Source organism: Pteropus medius, unplaced genomic scaffold (assembly GCF_902729225.1).
Source record: "Pteropus medius unplaced genomic scaffold, Ma_sr-lr_union100, whole genome shotgun sequence".
Taxonomy (NCBI): Eukaryota; Metazoa; Chordata; class Mammalia; order Chiroptera; family Pteropodidae; genus Pteropus; species Pteropus medius.
The window spans coordinates 1217564-1243574 of NW_024351729.1; the positions used below are offsets into that span (position 1 = coordinate 1217564).

At 35.2% G+C, this 26011-nt stretch overlaps 1 long non-coding RNA gene and 1 pseudogene across 2 annotated transcripts in view; one reads left to right on the plus strand and one right to left on the minus strand.

The window, feature by feature from the left end:
- Window positions 1–26011, minus strand: part of LOC120587454 (uncharacterized) — a 158278-nt gene that overhangs the window by 91741 nt on the left and 40526 nt on the right. The window contains exons 2-3 of one of the 2 annotated variants that reach the window (XR_005648968.1): window positions 15223–15288; window positions 11103–11202 (exon numbers count right to left, since the gene is read on the minus strand). This is a non-coding gene — a long non-coding RNA (uncharacterized LOC120587454). Of the gene's footprint in view, window positions 1–9663; window positions 11203–15222; window positions 15289–26011 lie in introns of those variants that run through there. The other variant, XR_005648967.1, reaches the window with a different exon arrangement.
- On the plus strand, window positions 6867–6981 carry LOC120587844 (uncharacterized; annotated as a pseudogene).

Here is a 26011-nt window from a genome sequence, read left to right on the forward strand (position 1 = left end):
CTCTCCGTCCCCTCCCTCTCTATACCCTTCTCTCTTCCTTTCTCTTTCACTCTCACTCTCTCCCTTCCTCTCTTACCCTCTAGCTATTTTCTTACAGGTCATGCTTCCATTACAAACCTTGACCCAAAGTACACTTCAAAAAATAACATCTAGAATTATACTCATCTTACGTTTCTTTCTTTTATATAAAAGTTCTCTGTAAACTATAATATCATAAGACTTGGTTTGAAGTGGCTTGCCTTCTCAGTGGATTTCCCAGCTACCACAAACTCTGCCACCTATCACAAATGTTCCTGAATGCTCAGCCTGGAATCAGTTCCACTCAACCATCTAAATTGACTATAAACTGACTATCACATAATAAATCCTCTCCTGCTTAAACCAGCTAATAGTAGAGTCTGTTCTGTGCAATAAAAGACCTGGCAATATCATGATTTTACATTTATATCCCATAAGGTCTTCTCTATCTCAAAGCTGTAAATATATTCTGCTATATTTTAAAGCTTTTATGTATGCCTTTGTAACTATGAGATTGTTTCTTAATAAACTTTTATTTGAGTTTTGCCAGTGTATATAGTCACTTTGCTGAACTTTTTTATAATTTCTAATCACTTTACAATAAATTCTCTTAAACATTATAGGTAAACAAAAATATTACCTGAAAATAAAGCTTTTGCTTCCTTTTTTCCCATTATTCATAACTCTTATTTCTCTACCTTCTTACATAGCTAAGATTAACAGTACAATATTTATCGGTAGTGGTGATACCAGTCATTCTTAGCTTTTCCTAAATTTCATAGAAATGAGTCCAAGCTTCTGGTAAATAACAAAAGTGTTTCACTGAGAAGAGAGTTATAAACTTTGTCAAATAATTTTGCAACGTCAAGTAAAATGGAGACTGAGAAATGAATATTTTCAAGAGACTCCCTTAAAAATAAACAAAAATATACATGAAGTTTTAAACTAAGAGAAAGAAAAAACAGAGATCAGGAAAATATGAGCAACAAAAGCTAATATGGCAATTTTTAGCATCAGAATCCTAAATAAAAAGCAGAAATATAAGCAATATTTCAGATTGATGCAGCAAAGAAATTTCTGTTGTTTAAGCCCAGTCTGTGTCACTTTCTTACAACAACTTTGGCAAACTAATACAAGGGGATTAAAATACCAATTAAGTTTTCCTCACCAGCAGGGTCACCCTACTATAACATTATTTATGCCCCAATCAAGGAGTTTAGAGAGTTCTACCTATCTCCACCATCCATTTTACTAAATTTTCCACTTCTCTCACTTTACCCTGGTCTTTGGTTTCCATGCCAGCCTTGATTTAGTTGAATCTCTGTACACATCTTCTTCTAGTTATTTAATTCATTTTTTTAAAGGGGGGGCGGGTAATTAATTGCCATTAGCTTATCAAATCACCTCAACAAGAAGCCCTTTCAATTTAATCTACACTACAGCATGTTTTTTCTAAAAGTTCTCATTCTCCATGAACTCCTCTAAATAATAGTACCTGACAGATAAATGATGTTTTGACAGAGCTATTTGACATAGTATTATCTTTGAAGCAGGTAAAAATCAAACCATTAAATTTTTATCATCAACTTTTACTTTTAATTAATTTGTGAAACAAATATCACTCTGTCTCAACCACAGCACTAGCAGATAAAATAGACGAGAAGCTAAAAAGAGTGAAGATCAGGGGTACCTGTTGGTATGCCTCTTCTGTAATCTGGAATTTTGACACAGCTGCTTTAGCCACCTGCAAATAAACCTCTGCCAGAATTAAAACAGCTGCCTCCAAATGCACAAGCTGCACCTGAATATGATTTGTTTACTTATCATTATCCATCTGTGCTTCTCAAAGGTAGGTAAACCCCCAAGATATGATGTATTATGCCAAGAGATCCTCAACAGCAAAGCTAGACATCACATAGCTCCTTGAGGTACATCTATTTTAATCATATTTGAGAATAAAATAACTTTACTTGTTATTGTTTCTGTATTAAACAAACATAGATATGACATAAAATGAAATGAAAATTTGAATAAATTTTTAAAATAAAGCATGACATGTCTGTGCCAAGTCACTCTTCCCTTTCTCCCAACCATCTATGTTCCCTCTCCTCTGTCTTCAGTGGTCCTTCAACAGAAATGTTTGAAAGCACAGCCCTAACAATTTCTATAGCTCTATGACACACACACACACATCTTTCACATTTTTCACCTACTTAGCATTTAATCATTCGTTACATGTGTCTTGTAATCTGCAATAAATTTTTCTAAGTTATTTATTCTTAATTGTTTGCATGTATTCGAAAGTTTCAAATTTCTTCCACTGAAACATTAAAAGAGAAAAAAATGTACCTATACGTTCACTCTAACACTTTAAAGTTCCCAGAGAACACAATTCAGAGAGTTCTTGACCAGAAATAGGTATTCCTCTAAAATTTTGTTTGTAGGTCAAAATGTATTTACCAAATAAATGTTATAAATCATGTAGAGAATTGTGTATAAGATCAGTAAACCATATTTAATCCATTATATTGAAAACTAGCTTATTGTAATAATGATGGCTATGCAAAAGACAAAAACAAGCAAATTGATTAATTTATTTTAAAAGGTTAATTTACAGGCTGACTGGGGGTGGTAAAAAAAGCAACTTCAGTGACAGATTTAGAAAGTAAATTTTAAGGGGAGTCTGAAAAAGACTTTTAAGGTCTTTGGACAAGATGCTGTGATTTGTACCACCTCTCTCCCCCCAAAATAACATTCATAAAAACCAAAATGAAGAATAAGTTAGGTCATGATCTTACCAGCCAGATAAGCTTAATTATATTCACTTTCTTTCAGATTTTCTTCCAGTCCTTATATATCTGACTCTAGGAGGTTTAAATTATGGTAATTTCCACTGCAAAACTTATGCTTTCTCTTTCCTCCAAGCTAGCATACCACTAACACTACTCTTACATTTTTGTGCCATGTTTACATAACATATTTAGTTCAAAAATAGCAAAAAGAAAGAAAAGTATGACAATAGAACAAGAAAGGAGAGTAGGGAGAAGGAAGAAGTCAGAAGCAAAAAAGATAAAAAGAGAAGGGGGCTGAACATACAAAAGGATGAGTTGAAGAAAAGAAGAAAACCCTTCTTAGGTAACTAGGAAAGAATCAGAAAAAGAGAGAGAGAAGTATGGTTAAAGAGAAATGTAAGAAACAAATTATCTAAGATAGATTTGAAACTTAAAGGAAAGAGTGTGTACTTTCTGAAAAGTGGTAGTAAAGGGGCCAGGTAAGAAAAGTCTCCATACCACAACTTGGCTGTCCATCGATGACTGAATGATTAAAGAAAAGGTGATACATATATACAATGGAATATTACTAAGCCATAAAAAAAAAAATGAAATCTTGCCACCTGCAAAATCATGGATGGACCTAGAGGATATTGTGCTGAGTAGAGTCAGATAGAAAAAGACATATGCTGTATGATTTCTCTTACATGTGGAATCTAAAAAAATAAAAAATAAAAAAAATAAACAAAACAGAAACAGACTCATAGATACAAAGAATATTCTGATGGTTTCCAGGTGGGAGGGGGGTTGCAGGTGGGGAAAAAGGGAAAAGGATTAAGAAGTATGAATTAGTAGCTACAAAATAGTCATGGAGATGTATAGTATAAGGAATATTGTCAATAATATTGTAATAACTATGTATGGTGTCACATGGGTACTAGATTTATCAAGGTCTAATATAAATATCTAATCACTATGTTGCACACCTGAAACTAATACAATATTGTATGCCAAATGTAATTAAAAAATAAAAATTATTTTAAAGAAAAGAAAAAGTCTCCATACTGGTCATCAGAAGGTTGATATCCAGAGTAAAAGCAAACTAGACGACAAAAAGGAACCTCCAGACGCTAGAGTAACGGAAGGCTCGTGCCCCCAGACCTTCATCAAAAGGGCGTGTTTAACTTCCTACTGCACATTGTGCAAGCTCAGGGCTTACTTTAAATGACTGATTTGGCATTATTCTCAGAGACCTTACTTTGGTTATTAATTAAATAAATGTGCTGTTTCATTATTTGTAGCTCTAGAACTTACTGAGAATGAGCTAGTGATGCTATTTTTCTTGATAAAATATCTATGTGAAGAGGTGACCTTGTGATAAAGAAACTTAAGGAATTGTATTTCAGAGCTCTGAGGTCACTAAATGACAAATGAGTGTCTTTTAAATAATAACAAGAGATTGCTTTAATAACATGCAAAGTGCCTTAATAGACCATCTACGAAAGTTACATGATAAAAAATCAGAATTCTAGCATTGTTAAAGGGTTATCTGCATGTAATTCCTAAAGAACTGCACATCTACATAAATAAATGGAAATTCTACATTATCTAAAAGCAAATAATATAAACATCAACTTAATGCCTTAAATTAGTGCTTAATTAATGTTTAATAAAAATACAAGAATTCAGAATTCAGATTGCCCAATATCAAGAGTAAAACATAAGTCCACCCCTCTAAAAGAACAAAACATTTGTTTAAACACTACCCAGCCTTCATAAGCTATCAGATTCTAACTCTTCCTATTTAAGGATAATTATAAGAGCTTTTTTAATATGTGAATTTTATTTGGCTCTAACAATAATGAAATTTTTAAAGAAATCTAGTGAATATGTATATTAAAATGCACATTTCCTTATCACCCACATAAAAGCCAAATAAACACTCTCCCTTCAGTGCTTCCTTTCGGCACATTACTTTCAATAAAATAACCCACCTTAATGAAGAATTAAATTGAATACTTGAAAGATACTTGAAATAGATTATCACATAATTCGATAAAATTTACTAACAGCCATTCATGTGTAAAAATTACTCAGGATACAAATAACCATATAACTAAACACGATTGACTTTTTTAGGTAGAAATTTAAAATAATCCTGAGTTACAGACTTAGACATTTATATTTAATATCAACATCTTGATCTGACATAACTGGAATGTTCAAGTGCTTATTCATGAGAGTTCATGCTGAATCAATTTAGGGCATCAAATTTTCACAACAAGAAATAGATTGTTATTTTCCAAACCATTGTACATTTTATAATTCATTTGTAACACTTCTGATGTGACTTAAAAATTTCAGAATTTAACAGCATGTTTATCCTCTAAGATATTCAGTTTGCACATGCAGACAGAGAAATTCCTACAAAGTCCACATAAAGAACCAAATTTGTTCTGTCCCTATTATATAACAATGCTTTTAACTAAGCTCTCCAATGCCTTATCCACCTAAACTGGCATTCTGTAGTTCTTAGTAGATTCCAATAACAATGAACACTTTTTGAGCGCTTACCATATTTCAGTTCCTATGCCAAGAAATTCATATTTGTTAACTGATATCTAAGTAATAATACTTTGATAAATTAACTACTTAACTAAATATCTTTTATACATAATATTTTTGAAACTGCATTTAAAAGTTACATGTCAAAAAGTTGATAAAAACAGACATGTTATATTGGCAGCAGGTATGCACAGGTTCAATTCCCAGAGAGCTAACTCGTATTACAAAATTCCACATTGAGGTTCCTGTAGGCAGTGCCACCCTCAGGCCAGGCAATCCAGCATGCAAGTGGAGGCGTCAAAGGCATCTTGAAACCTAGTGTCAGAAGACAGTCTGCCCTTTTGGAGATATCAGTTAATACTCCTACCTCTGTGTGGGAACTGAGCCAGATATTTCGCATTCCCACAGAACTGCCATCACTGCCTCCAAGCCTTTTGTAGAGGCCAGTATTTACACCATCACCTCCCCAGGTGCTGAGGCTTTTGGACTATGAGTGGAATTACATCACTAGCTTTCATAGGTATTTAACTTGCAGACAGAAGATCGTGGGACTTCTCAGATTCCATAATCATATGAACCAATTCCATATATTAAATCTATCTCTCTGGATATATATATAGGTATAGATTTTGTAGAGATGAGAGAGAGAGAGAGAGAGAGACTGAGATGAGATGAGATGATGGAGGTAGAGACAAAGACAGAGATATATAGATCTTATTGGCTCTATTTCTCTGAAGAACCCTGATCAATACAGACATCAAGCCATAAATCTAAGAACATCAAAAACAATGCAGAATAAATACAAAAGGGCTACATCTAGGCATATCGTAGTTAAACTACTGGAAACCAAAAATATAGAAAAAAATCATTTAATGAAACAAAAACAATGACAAAATAAAAATTACAGCTTACTTCTCATCAGAAGCAATGGAGGCCAAAAGATAATACAATGACATTTTTAATGTTATGAAGGGAAAAATATTCTCAATCCAAAATTCTATGTCAAGCGAATAATATCTGTGAACAATAATTAAATTTTCAGATAGGCACAAAGGCTGAAAGAATTCACAAACAGCAAACTTTCATATAGGAAAGGCCTCAGGAGGTTTATCTGGATAAAAGAAAATGATACCAGATGGAAGCCCAAATCTATGAAAAGGAATGAAGATCATCAGAAAAAGTAAGTATGTAGATAAACATTTTTGCTATTTTTATATGTAAATATTCTAAAACTTATTTTTAAATTGCTGGCTTTTTAAAGTATAAGTAAAATGATATTGGGTAAGGAATATAACATATAGAGAAGTAAAATAAATGACTAATACAAAACATGGATATCGCAGAATTCACACTGTAAAGTTTTTACATTTCCCATAAAATAGATAACTATTTTGAGGGAGACCATAATAAATTAAGCAGGCATACTGCAATTAGTAGAATAAACACTAAAACATAATTTAAAGACGTGTAACAAAGATATCGATAGCAGAGAAAAAAATTAATCGTAAAAAAGTCTACATGCCACCCTGAACACACCCGACCTCATCTGATCTTAGAAGCTAAGCAGGGTTGGGCCTGGTTAGTACTTGGATGAGAGACCACGTAGGAAGACCGGGTGCTGTAGGCGGGAAAAAAAAACTTGAATAACCCAAAAAAAGCAGAAATGGAAATCATAGTAATACGTATAAATATATATGTGTTAATATGTACCAAAGTAGACTTCATGACTAGAGATAAAAAAGAAACATCTTATAATGATAAAGCATCATTCATCAAGAAGATGTAGCAATAACAGAGCCATGTGAAGCAAAGATTGACATAACTAAATAGGTAAATAGACAAAATCACAAACATAATTGAAGATTTTAGCACTCTTTTGTCAGTAATTGATAGCACAAGCAATCAAAAACAGATCATTAGAGATATAAACAATTTGAGTACTATCAGCCAACCTGACCTAATTGGCACTAACAGAACACTATAACCAACAACTGCAGGACACACATTCCTTTCAAAGGTATGTGGAGCATCACCATGACAGGCTATGTACTGGAAAATAAAACAATTCTCCATACGTTTCAAAAGATTAAAACTTTAAAATCATGTTTTTTAAGACAATATAAATAAATTAAAAATCAATAAATTTTCTTAAATATAGCCTAGTACTTGGAAACTAAGAAACACTTCTCAATAGCTCATGGATCAAAGAAGAAATCAAAAGTAAAAATTGATTTTATTTTTAATAAAATGATGTTAATACATATCAGTGTTTCACCTAAAGCATCACTTATAGGGAAATTCATAGTACTGAATGGAGTATATTAGTGAGGAAAGGACTTTAAATTCAATCATCTAATCTAACTCTTACAAAAGTTGAAAAAAGAAGAGCAATTAAAACCAAAGAATGTAGAAAAACATGAAATTTTAAAAATAGAAGCAAAAACCAACGAAGCAGAAAACACAATAGAGAAAATCAACAAAGCCAAAAGACAGGCCTTTAGAAAAAGATTAATAAAATTGCTAAGTATCTAAAGGAGTAATCAAAGGGCGAAAAAAAGAAAGTGCAAATTACTAACATTATAAATAAAAGATGAACATGGCTTCAGAGCCAGTAGATATTAAGAATAAAAAGAAATTATTATGAACAACTTTATGCCAATAAATTTGATATTTGAAATAATATGGTCAAATTCCTTGAAAAACACACTTTAAAACAGACACAAGAAAAAAAAAAGTAAAAATCTGAGTAGCCATATGCTATGAGCTGAATTGTGAACCCCAAAATTCTATGTCGAAATCCTAACCTCCAGTACCTCAAGATGTGACTATATTTGGAGCTGGAGTCATTAAAGAGGTAATTAAGTTAAAATGAAGTTATTAGATTAGGCCCTAATCCAACATGACTAGTGTCCTTATAAGAAAAGGAAACTTAAACACAGATTTATTGAGAGAAAAGACCATATGAAGACAGGCATAAGACAAGCCAAGGAGAGAAGCCTCAAAAGAAGCCTGCTGACACCTTGATTTTGGATTTCTAGCCTCCATAATTGTGAAAATACAAATTTCTGTTGTTTAACCCACCCAGTCTGTGGTACTTTGTTATAGCAATCCTAGACTTAATATACCATACTTCTAATAAAGAACTGGAATTTGTAATGAAAAACTTTCACACACATAAAACCTTAAGGCCCTGATGGTTTCTCTGGTGGATTCTATCAAACATTCAAGGAAAAAATAATACTAATCTTATACAAAATGTTTTAGAAAACAGAAAAGGACAAAAACACTCTGAATTATTTTATTAAGGCAGCATATCCCTTTATAACAAATCTACCAAAGTCGTTACAAGAAAATTCCACACCAATTGTCCTCATAAATGGCACTGAAACCTCAACAAAATTTTAGCAAATCAAATCCACCAATATTTAAAATAAATAATTCATATGACCAAGTTGGACTTATCTAAAGAAAGTGAAAATGGTTTAATATTCAAATATCAATCAATGTAATTCACCAAGAAAATGAAGAAATAATACATTTACTTCAATAGACTTTTTTAAAATTAACAATATTCGAAACACATTTGTGATAAAAAATTCTCAGCAAATTTGGAGTAGATAGGAATTTTCCAAATCTGACAGAAGTCATTTATGGAAAGAACTAACAACCTACAAATAATAAAACACTAAAAGCTGTTATCCTAAAACTGGGGATAAGATAAAGATGTCTAGTCTCACCACTCCTTTGCGGCACAATACTAGACATCCCAACCAGTGTAAAAAAGCAAGAAAACAAAATAGAGAGCCAAATATTGGAAATAAATTACCAGTATTTGCAGATAACATTACGGTATGTGAAGAAAATTCTAGGGAACCTCCAAAAAATCTACCAGAACTAATAGGTATATTAGCAAGGACCCAGAACACAAAAATGATATATGAATATTATATTTAAATGCTACTAACAGACAATTAGAAAGTATACTTTAAAAAACAATACCATTTACAATACCATCAAAAACTATCATATACCAGAAATAGACCTAGAAAGAAAAAGGACCTAGAAGAATTGAAGCAATATTAAAAGAGAAGAAAAAAGTTTGGGGACTTATATTACCTTACTTCAAGGATACAAGAATTATGTGGTATTGACATAAAGACAGACATACCTATCGAAGGAACAGAATAGACTATACATCATATATGGTCATTTGTTTTTTTAAAAAAATATTAAGTTAATTCAATAAAGAAATTATAGTCTGCTCAATAAACTGTGTTATAGAATATAAAGAGGACTTCTTTAAAAAATATAAAGACAAAAAAATGTTTTAATGGGTAAAAGAACTGAAGGAACACTTCAAAAGGGAAGATATAGAAATGGCCAATCAACATACAAAATGTTCCTCAAAATCATTAGCAATCAGAGACATGAAAATAAAACCACAGTGTGATAATGTTTCAATCTCACTCGAGTGGCAAAGATGTGGAATAAATGGAACTCCATGCATTGCTGGTTAAGATTGTAAAATCATACAACCCTGTGGAAAACTGTTTGACAATTTCTTATACAGTCCTGTGACACAGCAGTCCCTCTCCTAGGTGTTTACACAAGAAATATAAAAATATACATCCATACAATGACTTTCACAAAAATGTTTTAGCACCCTTATTTATAATAGCCCAAACTAAAAACAAGGCAAATGTCCAGCTCTGAGAATAAACAGACAAGTAGTGGTGTATGCATAGGATGGAATACTACTCAGCGTTTAAAAGGAATGAACTGATACACACAACAATACGGATGAATCTTAAAATCATGTTGGGTCAAAGAAGCCAAACCCAAAAAAGTACATACTGTATGATTCGATTTATATGAAGTCCAAGAATATGCAAGACTAATCTATGTTATTCCTGGTGTTGAAAAGGCAGGAGAATGACTAGAAAGGGGTACAGAGGAGCTTTCCAGGTGATGCAATGTTCTATATATTGATTTGGTTGGTGATTACACAGGTATGTACAATAGTCAAAATCTTTTAAACTACACACTTAAGGTATGTTAAGTATACCTCAATTTTAAAAATTAAACAAAAAAACCTGTGAACACTAAATCAATTTAAAAAGTATCCGGACTTCATCAAATATCAAAGAATTTAGTTTCAGGATGAATTTATGAGCAAAGGATTAAGTACTCATTTTTTCTGGCCTACTTTTTGGTCCATCCATTACCATGTTTGTAAGATATTCATTTGTGTCCATATTTTGCCAAATGCAAGCACTAAAATGTAAACTAAATTAAAAGACCCCAGAGCACATATGCATACACATATTTGGAAATACCCCTTTTTAGAAGCATTATGAGTGTTTTTTGACATCCTTTTTTAATAATTTGAAAACATATGTCTTCAATTACCAGTACTATAAGCTTTCAAAATTGTGGGAGTAATACAAACTAGTTCCTTCAAAGACAACTGAATTAAATATACGGAGGAAGCATAGATTAGGATCATGATTTTTATCTATCTTACAAGAGCAGAATAACAGAAAGGGTTACAATTTTGTCATATTATGCAACTCTTCTGCCCCAATATATCAAAAACTTGATGAGCCAAGCTCATGCAAGACAGCTGAGAAGGAATCAAAGTAAACAGTATACCTTGTTGCCAATTGAGCCTGCCAATATGAGATTAGAACTCTCCATCCTAGCAAGAAAATGTCTTTGGAAAGTTCTTTACAACATTCTATGACTCACAGATATTCCCAGAGGTTCCTGTTTCCATTCTGCAGTAGACAGTATTTGAAGACGTGCAGTTCTAGTGAACTGCTGTTCTTAGGCAACTTGGCGGAAAGCTCTGTTTAAAAAACATTTGTTGGAAAATTGATATGTTTGCATGTTTTCTTTTTTTTAAACAAAATTCCAAATCTTAAATGTGTTTAACTCTTAATTCAACACTGACTTAAAGAATAACCTAAGAATTACTGTGTCAGCTAATACGTATTATGATCTCAGCAATTTTCCCATTTGAAAACTCCCAAACCAGGGAGTACATATTCTTGGCATTGCCCCCTTGCATAGCCTTCCAAACTACCTCCAGATCCTTGGCTCTGTAATCAATAGTTCTGGCTCTGATCTTGGCCACCCAGTTCAGTGTCTCACCTTGGCTTCTACTTTGACCAATACTGCCAAGTCAACTCCCAACCCACCAGGACTTGATTCCTGGCTAATGACCACTTTTGTCTAACCCCAGTTCTCTCTTTCTGTTTTATGTATCAAATACCACTCCTGAGGCATATTTTCCCCCCATACTCATCTAACTCTATTCCATTCTATTTACTAATGATTAGTATTCTTCACCCCAAAGCCTATTCTCTACTCCTAGCCAGCTCCCCCATCATTTATATATGGTCTTGTTTGTTTCCTGACAACAAGTATAATGATATGGACATGAGGAAAGGTATAATATTAGAGAATATTTTAGCATTATCCCAATAAAAGATATTCCTTAATTTAATAGGCATGTTAATTGAAGAAGCTTGATCTCTCTTGACTACTTAAGTAACTGATTCCTGCTCTACTCCCTAGCCCAATCCTCCAACTCTTCTTTACTCTTGGCATTTCCCTCCCACATGCTTTCTCTGAAAGGCAGGTCCTCTCCCAGGTTCCACACCCATCACTCCTTTGACTCTGTTGTGGATCAGACTCTGCACAGATGCAGCAAATTGGGTCCAGCCCAGACACATTTAGTTTGATTTACACAGCATTTTAGATTTTTTTCAGTTGTTGACAATATTTAAAAATTGGAACAGTAAGCCTAAAAGTAGAGATTTCCAAAGAAAATGAACACAGACTATCAAAGAGGTATCAGCACCCCTGTGTTCATTGCAGCATTATTCGTAATAGCCAAGACATGGAAGCAACATGTCTATCAAGGGATGGTTAAAGAAGACATGAGATAGATAGATAGATAGATAGATAGATAGATAGATAGATAGATAGACAGACAGACAGACACACTCACACACGAGAGAGAAAGAGAGAGAGAGAGAGAGAGAGAGAAAATCCTGCCATTTGCAACAACCTGGATGGACCTTGAGGGCATTATGCTAAGTAAAATAAGCCAGACAAAGAAAGACAAATACTGCAAGGTATATTTATAGGTGGAATCTTTAAAAAAAATAAAAAGTAAAACTCATAGAAACAGAGAATGGAAAATTGGTTGCCAGGAACTGGGGGTGGAAGAAATATGGAGAGGTTGATCAAAGAGTATAAACTTTCAGCTTCAAGATGAATAAGATCTGAGGATCTAATGTGTAACATGATAACTAGAGTTGATACTGTATTGTATAATTTTTAAAATTTTCTAAGAGAGTAAAATTTAAATGTTCTCATACACACACACACACACACACAAAGTTAAAAATGTGAGGTGACAGGCATGTGAATTAACTAAATAGGGGAAATCTTTTCACAATGTATATGTATATCAAATCATCACAAAGTACACTTTAAAGATCTTACAATTTTATATATCAACTACGGAAGAGATGACATTTTTTTAAATGAGGAGTTATTTGTTTAAGTTCAGGTTTGGAAAATTTAGTTTCAAATCTATTCCCATAAATAAAGTTTCATTAAAACACAGGCATGTTCATTTGTTTATGTTTTATCTATGGCTACTTTTGTACTACAATGGCACAGTTGAGTAGCTGTGACAAAGACCATATGGCCAAAAATATTACAAATAATAACCAAAGCCAAAAATATTTACAACCTGGCCCATTATAGATAACATTTCCTACTTCTGTTCAAGATGGTCCTCAACACTGGATGCCCCATCCTCAAAGATTCTAACATGATTAGTGTCCAGTGGATGCTGGTGTCCAATGCCCAGAGATTCTGATGTGATTGGTCTGCACTGGGTGCTGACATCGGCATTTTCAAGCTCCCAGATGATTCTGATATACATACATGTTTGTGAACCCCTCAATTGGATAACCTGGATGTCTTCAACAGTCTATGATTCTTTGTTCTCTGGGAATATATACTTCCTCTATTTAGATAGGAAAAGACTATGTTATACTGACCTTCCAAAGCGTTCTCAGCAACGCAGAATAGCATATTACTTTGCATCATCAGAAAGACATCTAGATCCTGACTTAGTACTTTATAAAAATAGATTTCAGGCTCCAACACAGATTTATCAAATAAAAGTCTCTAAGAGTTAATAATGTGGAAAAGCTCCCCAGATGATTCTGATGAGTAACTAGATTTGAGAGCTACCATTCAACAATGATGAGGACATTCACACAGCTACATTAACTGCAAGCTCAAGTAGGGCTGAAATGTCCATGATAGCCTCTCATCCTCCAGGGTTTCTCTCTACATGGCTTCTAACCATTCAGAGGTTTAGTGTGAACATCTTTAAAGCACGGCAACTAGGCTTCAAAGGGTAAGGACAAAGAAGCTGCAAGCCCCTTAAGGCCTGGACTAGGACATCCCAGCATGTCACTTCTGCCACATTCTATTGGTTAAAGCAATTCAAATGGACGGGAAGTAAATTCCATCTCTTGATATGAAAAGCAGCAAGCATGTACAGGCAGGTGACGTATTGATGGCATCCATCTTTGGAGACTACCAGAAGAAACTAGTAAGAGAGAAAAGAAAGTAAAGCGAGGATGACAGTCAAGTGTTAGGATGGTGGAAGGAATATAAAGGTATGAACAGAAGAAGTATGAACAATGGAAATGGGCATCGGTCAGGAAGGTTTCTCAAAGAAACCTTTCAACTAAGACATTTAAACTGAGATATCTGATGTGGTTTTGGTTTTTTTTTTTTTAAATTAGACATTAGTTTAGAACTGAGTTAGGCATTAACTACACGAAAAAAGTGAAAAAGAAGTGAAGCATTCCAAAGAAGAAGGAACTTGTGGAATGCAGAGGTATGGAGCATGATGAGAGCCAGAAGTGGTTAGTAGCTTGGTAATAGTAGAGCAAAGATACATGTAGATAGAGTAGTTTCCCGACAGGCAGCTTTACCTAAAGACCTAGAGCTTATGGAAGACAGGCTAGAGATATGGACTTAAGAGTCTTCAGAACATAAATGGTGGCAGAAGGCCAGAAAGTGGACTAAAATTGGGTCACATGGGAGAGAAAATACAGTGAATAGAGCACAGGCCAGGAACAGAGCTCTGAACATCATTGATATTTGAGATTTTACATAGGAGATATGAGAAATAGCAGTAGGAGGAGTAAAAAAATAACTTATTACAGAAGCATCTAAGAAGAGAGAATTTTCAGGAAGAATGGATTGTCCAACAGTGTCACAGAAAATGAATCAAGACAAAAGCAGAAAAATGTGTATTTGATTTGATGATATGTGCGGGTCAGTGGTAAATTTAAGTGTTGTTTCAATAGGTAGGGAGCAGAAACTAGATGTAGGGGGTTTAATAGAAAAGAACCGAGACAGTAGAAATCAGAATATGCAAGCACTGCTATGAATAGAAGGAGAGAAGGCTGAGGGATCTAAGAGTCAAAATGTTATTAACATGTTGACTGGTATACATCACTACATTAATAAGTGTTGACTGAATGTGAATGAATGAATAAATATATGATATAAAGGAGTACTTTACTTTCATAGGAAGGCAACAAGTTCTTTAATTATGGCCCTTTCAAATTAAAGTTCTTGGCCATGGCACATTAATATAATCATGATTAGTTCAAAGAAACCCATGTATTACTTTACCTATGCTCATTTCTTGCCAAATGCTAACAAATCCTTGCAATGAACACATGAGCAGCTAAAGGAAGCTTGAGGCAAAAGAAAGAAAATCAAACTGAGTACTGCTCCAGGTTCCTAATCACTTACTTACATGACCTTGAGTAAGTCCCTTCATCTCTCCAGGTTTTGGGTTGCTTTCTATATAATGGAGTATGATCTAGATCAAGGAGAGAAAATAGGCACCAAGTCATTTCAGTAATTTGTAAAACCTTACTAGAACCCCACTGGCAAGTATTAAGTATTTTTGCAAGGAGTAATTACTAGCAGCATTAACATCGTTTTTTGCTTTGATTGTATCTCAAGGTGTACATGCATTTCACAAAACATTCCATATCAAGTAGTCAAAATCATCACAACATACTACATGCTAAAGGCCCAAATCAGGGAAATACTTTAAAAATATAAATCAGAAACACAATGCAATTAATTTGCTACTTGCTTTGTCCTATTTTCAACATTAAATAAAATTTGAAATATATATGACCATATATATGTAACAGACAAGTCAGGAAAACAGAAACCACTCTCAACAGAGAGGATTTAATGGAGGAAACTGGTTTCACAGGTATAGAGGGCTGAATAAGCAAAAAGGGAACACTGAGGTAACTCAGGAAGCGGCCACAATGCCTGAGGTTAGGAGAACAAAAGGGAAAATGTGGGGATAACCAAAATCTAGGAGCTAGAAGAATGAGCCCAGGATTTGATGCTTTAAAGAAGAGGTTTAGACATGGACAATAGACTAGTGGTTACCAGAGGGGAGAGGGGGAGGGGGAGAAGAAAGGTAGATGGGGTAAAAGGAGTCAAATAAGTGGTGACAGAAAGAAATCTAACTATGGGTGGGGAACACACAATGCAATATATGCCTTACTGCTAAATTGTACACCTGAAACTTGCTGGATTTCACTAACCAATGTCACCAAAAAAAATTTTAATTAAAAAAATATTTTTTTAAATACAGGCTTCCAAAACTAATTCATTTAAAGGAAGAAGAGGAAGAGAAAGAGGAAGAAGGAAGAGGAAGAGGGAGGAGGAAGAAGAGGAGGAAGAGGAGGAAGAAGAAGAAGAAGAAGAAGAAAGAAAAGAAGGAGAAGGAGAAGATGAGGAGGAGGAGGAGGAGGAGGAGGAGAAGAAGAAGAAGAAGAAGAAGAAGAAGAAGAATAAAGAAGAAGAAGAAGAAGAAGAAGAAGAAGAAGAAGAACGAGAACAAGAAGAACAAGAAGAAGAACAAGAAGAAGAAGAACAAGAACAAGAACAAGAACAAGAAGAACAAGAAGAAGAACAAGAAGGAAGAAGAAAGAAAGGAGAAAGAAGAAAGAAGAGGAGGTGGAGACTTAGGCTGGCTCCTGCTGATACCTCTGAGGTAACACGATGAGGCTGGTTCTGGAAGTGCCAAATGAAGTCACTTCCAGAGCTGGGGCCACCAGCTGATGCTTAGGAGAAATGCTATTTTCGAATCAAGGCCAAGAAGAATGGTACAAATTGAAAAAACAGGAAGAAAGTCTCATCTCCTCTCCCACTACCTAACCTCCAATTCCTTCAAGTCCTACTCTAATGCATTCTAGAATCTGGCAAGAAAATCTTAGGAATAAAACTGACAGAGTCACAGCCCTAGCACCAGAGAGTAAAGTCAAAACCAAGGACATGGAGCTGAGAGACAACAGGTAAATAATTGACAAACTTATTTACTCAGAAAAGTGAAGGTTAATTGCATCGTAGTTAATGGCACAAAAATCAATGTGGAATAAAGTATTTTAGAGAATATAAGAATTATGGAGATTTATACATGAACAAATAAGCACATTCGGGCAGAAAAAAGAAAGCTGTCCCATGCTTACAGAATGACATACAGAAAGATGGAAAAAAACAAAAGAAAATTTGAGCCTAGTAGGGAAAAGCTCTATTTAAAAAGGAAAATGACACTAGTATGAAAATCATAATCATAATAATCATAATATTTAAAGTTTTATATAATTACATTACATTCCAGGAGTAAAAATTGTCCCTTATATTAGTGCCACAGACCATCATGAAATGTCCCACAAGACCCTGCTGCCTAATAACTAGGATTACTGGGCTCACATACCCATGAGTAAACACTACTCAAGAAGTGCCCTAAAGTTAAGATAGACCAACAGTGACATCTGCTGCCACGAACTTAGTTTTAAAAGGGCCACTCTTAACATTTTAAAGTTGTCTCTGCCAAACCACTGGACTTCTGCTGTGATGAGTCAGCATTTCTGGAACTTCTGTTTGTCATCTGTGCTATTAGAGGATTTTCTAAGTGAACACAGAACATGGGAAAATGAGAGAATATTTGAAAATGTAACTAAAACAAACAAAAAACAGTGGAGGGGGGAGGCATGAGTGATGAGAAAAAGAGGCTTCACATTGTCTTCTCATCCTGTTTTCCTTTTGGCTAGTAAGTCTGAATTAATTTTGTAGTTGTTAGCAAGTACAAGCATGTCCTCAGTAAAAAGAAGGATTAATTGTTGCCAGCTTCAGTGGATTCCAATCCAAAATTTACAGCATAGTATTCAGACCAGACAAAAAAAGTCAAATGATCAAAGGAGAGTATGTGGAAATTGTTTAGAGTTACTTGCTTAGGAAACCTCTTCCTAGTTATCTAATTGTTTACCTTGATTATCCCTCCCTCAACATCTGCTGACCCCCAGGCTTTTTCTTTTCTAAAAGCCAATAGAACAGCAGTTTTGAATCAAACACCAAAGCTGAAAAAAAAAACGTAATCACCAGTGTAAAGTGCTCAGTGTGGCTCATTTATATAAACTAACGAATTCAAGAAAATCATGGGTTAATTTATTTGCTTGAGAAAAAAATGGCAACTGACAATGAATCCCAATTCTGGTTGTTACGAAAGAAAATGAACAAGAAAGTCAGATGTTGCAATGAAAGAGAAATAAATTGAGTTCTAACTTCTAATACAGGTTCTAATTACTCACTAAATGTGTCATATTGAGGAAATCATATGAAAATCCTGTTGTCTCTTCTGCAAAATGAAAGCATTAAACTACATGAGGGATGGAAAATGGGTTTTAACTCATTTTCCTTCTTTGATTAACTAGCGATGCTGCTTATAAGTAACTGTAAGCTGCGTCCAGACTCACTGGAAAAGATGCTGACCAATTAGTGGAGTCTGCTGTGAACAGTATAAACATGGAGTGGCAGCATGCATGCCACATGTATACCAAGCTCACACTAAATTATTTCTCTCATCTTTTTTGCAGCTATAAATTCTGCCGTTGGCTCTCATTTTTAGTGCCTAATATGTTTCATCTCTACAAGATGCTCCACAGACATTATTTCCAATCTTCACAATATTTTTGAGTCAAGAAAACTCAGAAACATTAAATAATTTTCTCAAAGCTACACAACATAAGTGGACTCAGTTACTAACATAATATCCCAACATTCTCTATTATGAATAAAATCATAACTTCTCATACTTTGGATCACATCCCCTACCTTGCCTCTTCAAACACAAAAGCTATATTTTAAGATTGTTGTCTTGTTTGATGATATGTTAATACACCCATATTCCTACAGAAAAAAAAACGATGAAGATTTTGACATGAAATTTGCCTAGCCCATATAAACATGAAAGGGCAGGTCAGGAGCTTCAGGGAGAAAGTGTCCAATAAAGTGTTGGGTTTTTTTTTTCCCCCCAATGAATAGACTAAGAAGGATTGTATGTTGAAAAATTAAAAGTGACGAAGTAAGAAACAATAGCTAAAAGTCATGCTCAACTTTAAAGCAAATAGAATTCTAAACAAATAAAATCATAGGTATACCAAATCAAGAATTTAAAAGAATCACAAAATCAGGACATTGTGTGCTACATCAACTGGGTCCACATGGGCAATTTAACTGGTACAGTGCTCAGGGATATGCTAGGTGCATGTCAGTGCTCAAAAAAAATTCTTTGATGATGATGGTTTACAAATAATTCAGTAATAGAAATATTTTTGGAAGCTTTGTTGCAACATTTTGGACATCTTTTTAGGTTATAATGTTCAGGTACGGTAGTAAGCAAGACACTCTCATTTTCAGTTAGAACTAACTCTTCCCATTAGATAGCAGAATCCTCAGAAGTCTTTGAAAATTGCATCACAAAACTAGTCTATGCTGACTAATTACAGAATTACACACTGATGATTTCAGAAAATATATTCAGAAACTTTGGAAATTACCCAGCCATATGGATCAGTTAAAAGTATTAGGAAACCAAGTGCAAGAATATACCCATAGGTGAAAAATTATTAGTAGTAGCAAGATTGGATTTCCTATCAAGGTACCTCATGGTCTATGATTAGATGACTAATTCATTCATGTTTTGAACATTTACAGTTCACCTAGTATGAGCTAGCATTCTGATAGTCATCAGGAACACATAAAATAGTCCTAACTTTGAGTAGACATCTAATTCGAGACAGGTACATAAATAAATTAAAATACAAAGTGATAAATCAACTGGATTATGTCTGAAGTACATATGTATTACATGTATTACATGTATTATATGTATTACATGTATTACATGAAAGTGAAGTAATTAATTTTCTCTTATGAGATAAGGGAGGGATCAGAAGGGTGCATAAGTACAGGGCTGAACTGAAGATGCTCAATGTTTCTTAGACCAGTAACTTGCATGTCATTTATGTGATATTAAGATAGCAGAAAGTATTACAACCAAAGTCATAGACTCTTGGACTGGCCTCACTCATATACAAGATAGCTCTGCAAAAAGTAGTTAATAACCGCATGGGGGAAATGATACTTGTATAATTATGTAAAGCAAAGCGTTACATTATTTTTCATCCTTGCTATTGTAAGACAATATCATTCCAAGATGTGAGGGCGCATCACAGTATCATGCACTAAGAAAGTCAACACAAGAAAGTCCTGCAAAGAGTGTTATTCCACATGCGCTCTGTGACTAATTCTGTTTGTGGAATGAACTGAGCCATGGTCACAGGTCACATTCAGCCAGCCAAGAGAATGTTTCCAGAGTGTAATTGTTCTGGGCATCAAGACACTTTACAGCGTGTTCCCATTGCTTTTTGATACTTTGTGGCCAGGAGACTGCTGAGAAAATATTATTCACCAGAATTAGACTGGACTAGTCAACCGCCTAGTTATTACATCTCCATGTCAGCACAAGTGGTGTCTGCAACCGAACTTACCAGATGTTTCTAATTTCTCTACCTTCTGAACTACAAGTTGGGTTTTTTCTCCCCGACTTTGAAACATTTTAAACAAAGGACTTTCTGTAACGTCTCAGGAAACTTACAAAATTAAATCCTGGCTAATATCAGAATAAGAGTCCTGGCTCTCCTGCCACTGCCACATTGACGCAATTTCTACCTTTGCTACTCACTACCTGCGAAATTCTCTCAACAGAGTTGCTAGCTCTGGGAGTCTCATTCACTCTCTAAAGATCTTCATCTGGCTAACAAATAGAAAAGCATAATTGAATTTGGAAGATAACTACATGTTCTCAGTTGCTATACAACCTAAAATAAATGCTACTTCAAACTAAGGCCTCAATGTCGATAAAAATAATCAAGTCACATACCTCTAAAACCGGCAATTTCATTTATAGAAAATTCTCCAAAGATTTTCACACACGTTCACAAGGAAGCATGAACAAGGATATTCACTGCAGTATGGTAAGAGCTAGAACTTGGAAACAACCTAAGCATCTCTCAGTAGGGTACTGGTAGAATATTTTATGCAATATTTACAAAAGAAATAATATTCGGCCTTTAAATAACTAGGTAGCTCTCTATATAGAATAATATAAAAAATGCCTAGAATAATTGTTAGATTAAAAAATAAGAGGGAGAAGCGACCAAAATGGTGTAGATGATAGAGGCTCTGTTCATCCCTCTGGTGACCAAATCAAAGTTGTGACGGAAACAAGGAGCAGCAGCAAGGAAAAATCGCCTGGGATCTTGATGAACAAGCCATACAACTAGGGAGAAATCCAAGAAAGCACCCTGCAACGGCAGAAGGTAGGACAGGGCAAGGATGCGGGGCGACCCGGTCTCCAACAGCTGAGTGAGACAGAGGCTGCGGCAGCAGCAGACGCCTCTTGAAGGGGCTGCATCCACGAGCAGATTTTCGCAATGACAAACCTGCTCGCTCTGAACACTAATCCCTGTTTGGCTGCACACAGAGGGCACCAGGGACTTACAGGGAGACATTGCTGGAGTGAGGGCCGAGGCAAGGCTCACTCTGTACAGAGGTGCTGGCGGTATCCATTGTTCCCTGTGGAGCCCTCCCCACCAATGCGTGGACAAAGCGCTACCATTGCTGTGAGGTCATCAGACTGGATAGTCCAGGATTATTCTCAGCGAGTCAGGTGCTCCTTGCTGAGCAGCATCTAGACTCACACTGGAGGCAGCTGGCCTCAGTTTCTGGCGTGACCTTTTGAGGCAACTATAAGCACAGCATCTGTAGATTGCTTGCTGAATCTTAACAGGTGGCCCTGGAGGGGCAGAGGCTTGAGCTAAATTTGGCCTGTAGCTGAGCTCCTCTCAGGACTGTGCCACTGGACACCTACTTCACAAATCTACGCTAAGAAGACCGGGAGAGTTAGGAGCTTTGCTTAATACATAGAAACAGACACGGAAAGGCAGCCAAAATGGGAAGAAAAGAAGCAGAAAGCATATGACCATATGACAGAACAGAACAGAGATCCAGATATAATGGAGTCAAGTAATCTAACAGGTGTAGAGTTCAAAACACTGCTTATAAAGATGCTCATTGAACTTTTGGTTAAATTCAGTGAAAACTTCAACAAAGAGATAAAAAAAATAAAATGAAAATGGAAATTATAAAAGGGAACCAGTCTGAAATGAAGAACACATTATCTGAGATGAGAAGTATGTTAAATGGAATCAACAAAAGAATAAACAGAGTGAATTAAAAAAAAAAAAAATCAAATGCCCTATCTAGAGGATGGGAAAGCCAAGGACACTCAATCAGAATGGCAAGAGATAAGATGCCAAGACTATAAAAATAATTTAAGAAGCATATGAGACACTATTAAGGGTCCAAATATCTGTCTGATCAGCATAACTGAGGAAAATCAAGATGTTGAACAGCTGTTTGAAGAAATAATGATGGAAAACTTCCCTAAACTGCTGAAGGAAATGGACATAAAACCCCAGGAAGCTCAGAGAATTCTAAAAATCAGAGATCCAAAGAGGCCCACACCAAGACACAACATAATTAAAATGCCAAAGGTTAAATACAAAGAAAGACTATTAAAAGCGGCAAGAGAAAAACAGTTAGTTACTTATAAGGGAAAATCCTTAAGACTGGCAGCTGATTTCTCAAAAGAAACTATGCAGGACAGAAAGGCTTGGCAAAAAATATTCAACAGGATGAAGACCCAGGATCTACAACCAAGAATAATTTATCCAGCAAAGCTATCATTTAGAGTTGAAGGACAGATAAAGAGCTTTTCAAGCCCGTATTACAGGAAATGTTGGAGGGCCTTCTTTAAGAAGAAAAAACATGTATCAAAAACAGGAATAATGAATGGTAACAACTACATTCCTATCAATAAGTACCTCAAATGGAAAAGAATTAAGTGCTCCAACCAAAAGAGTGGATAAATGGAAAAGAAAACAAGACCCTTACATGTTGCCTATAAGAGACTCACTTCAGATTAAAAGACACAGACTAAAACGAAGGGGATGGAAAAACATTGCTTTGATGGACCTAGAAGGTGTTTAAGTCAGACAGAGAAAGATAAATACTATATGATTTCACTTATATATGGAATCTAAGGGATAAAAAGAACAAACAAATCAAAAACAGACTCCCAAATGGACAATTTGGTGATGGACAGAGGGGAAGGGAGTTTGGGGGCTGGGAGAATGAGGCGAAAAGTTAAAGAAGTACAAATTAGTAGCTAATGGATGGACACAGGGATGGGGAGCACGGCATAGGGAATGTAATTAGAATGAATACGCTGGCTAGATGGAGAGTCAGGGGAGGGAGGGAGCAATTGGGGCGAGGGACCGTTTTACAACCTATATAGATGTCTAACCAATGTACTGTATACTCGAAACTAATTCAAATAAGTAAATAAATAAATGTTTAAATAATAAGATAAAGAACTAGGTCAATAAGTACGTGAACACATACAATACATACCGTGCTTAACTTTTTGTCACTTTCAAATTTTAAAATCTTGTCAAATGCAAGTAGTATCTATTCAAAAATTAAGTAAGTGTGGTGAAAATAAAGCAAAATCAAGGTTTTAAAAAATGAGGCCTTGAAGATCTACACACAAGAACTAATGAAAAAGGGACATGAAGGATATGGTGCAAGGAGGGAAGAAGGAAGAAAAAGAAAATTGGGAATGCTAGCTTCCAAAACCACAGAAGGATCTGTCTCTAATTCTCACCAGTGAAATTTCCACCTTGTGTTGCAGGCTGGCCTGTCTCAGCTCTGATTCTTTGCAACCCCTCAGGAATGGCGTCTGACACTTGACTGCAGACTCTCCTCTTCCGTGAACTGCCTACCCCTGACTCCTGACATGGTCATCAGTCACTCCTCCTTGCTTTCAGAAGGTTTTTCTTCTCCGTCCTCCCTAAGATCTTCCCTCAAGGCTTTGGCAGTGGCCATCTCCCAGAGCTCAAGGACTAGTCCTTGGTACTCCGAATACTCCCTTGATGACATATTTCACTCACATTTTATTTGTAAACAATTGCAAAACTACACCTCCATTTGTCTACTTTCTCTCATTAGTCTCTTGTCTTCCTTTTCCTGTTTTCATTCTATCACTTTCCAACATATACCAATTCTCTGACTGCCTAGAGAATTTCCACCCATTGCTATCTGAACACTGAACACTGAACTTCCTCAGTCTCTCCTGCTCTCATGTTTTATGTGTATATGCATCACCTGTTTTATATGTGTATATGCACTGCCTTCAAAACTAAACATCAAATTCCTCAAAAATAGGAAGATTCTTAGTTGTCTTAGTATTCATGCCCTCCTTCCACCTTTCCTCTAGCCAAGAATTATGTTCTATACCAGACTGTTACCCAATAAATTTTTTGAATGTATTTTTATGAATAATTCCCTTCTCATATAAATTCCAGATTTAAGATAAAATTCAGTATGCAAAGTAGAATACAGGAATTTTATTTGTGCATTATTGATTTCTAAATTATTCCACAATGGATTTGAAACAGTCCATGTTAGAATCATTTGTTTAATGTTTCCTCCTTCACTAGAATAAGGTTTTTGAGGCTAGGGCCTATGTGCTATTTATTTTCATATTGCTAGGCACTAACTCCCATTAGGAGCTTATAATAATGCTTTGAAAAGAGTGAATATAAGAAAAAAGAAATTACATGATCAGAAGTATTTTCTAAAAAGGATTTTAACATTTAGTAAATTAATCCTTTTCTAATAAAAGTAGTGTGTAATTCACATGGGATAATGGGTCTGTCACTATTGTAGCAGGGATGAGTGAAGCCCACAAATTCAGATGTGCAATAAATGCAGATTTATTTCCTATTACTCCATTAAATCATTATTGCAGAGGCAAGCTGGAAATGTCAACTTGAGCCTTTGTAAAGGTTCCCCCAATTCTCCAGGGTGGTTTCGAGGCTTAAAGAATAGGAAAAGGTTCTGTAGGGTTAAGGATGAGGGAGATAGAAAACTAATATGGCCCTGAAGTCACTTCACTAAGTCCATCATGTCACGGCATCATGGTGCAGCTTCTTTACCATTCTTGGAGCACAGGAATCTGTCCACAAAGTTTCCCATTCCCCATCTGCTAAAAGCCTCATGGAGTTATTTCCTTGATAGTATCTTACCAAAGGCCACCTTCTCATGGTCATTGCCAGGAGGCATACTGGACCACTCATATCTTTAGTACACCATGGACCTTCTAGGCTTTCTCTTCCCTGCCCAATCTATTTCTTTATAGTCTCAAAGCAATTCTCCCTTCAAAAATCCAGCCAAGACACTTTCCTTTGCATTCATGTCCACTTTATTTTACTGATTTCACAAATCCTTCCTCCATTATGAGGTTTAGATTTCTAAAACAAAAGCCAAGTTTTATACTTGCACCTGGCCACATCCCTTCACTGAGCTAATGAGCCCAGAACTGAATATTACTTGAACAGAAGGAAAAAAGAAAAATACAATGTGAAGTTTAAAAACTAGGTTACCATGTCAATATATTATCCCACTCTGTTTTTCCCAGATCTTTCCATCACTTTCTTGTCTTCTCTTTTCTTTTTCATTTTCACTGCATTCTCACTTCATATCACCCTGTTCTGGACACTCATCATCTCATACTTGGATTACAATAGCCTCCTTGAGTCTCCAATTCATCCAGACTTCATCATTCCTTTCCTCTACAAAAACAGTTATCATGGCTCTGTATAATCTTCTGTTGTCTGTTGCAGGAAACATAAATTCTTCTACCAACCTAAAAAGCAAGTAAGTTATTTTCAATCTAACTTATTGTCACCTGATTCTAAGCACTCAATCTCTTTTCCAAGACTAGTCCTCATGCTTACCATACTCATTCTTGCTTCTGTACTTAGCTCACATTGTTTCTCTCATCTTAAATGTCTTTATCCATTTTCTCCTCTCATGTAAATTTTATCCAACTTTTAGGACCAATTCTAGATTCACTACCTCATGCAGTCTCTCTCTAATTATACACAATAATTTCACCACAGAGCATGCTTTATCCAAATTAATATTTAATTATATATTATGCATTTCTTGAATTACATTTTAATTATTTCACATATTTTGTTCTTTGCTCCCTCCACTAACTGCAATCTCCCTGAAGACTGTGAATATACCTTCTAAACTCTTTC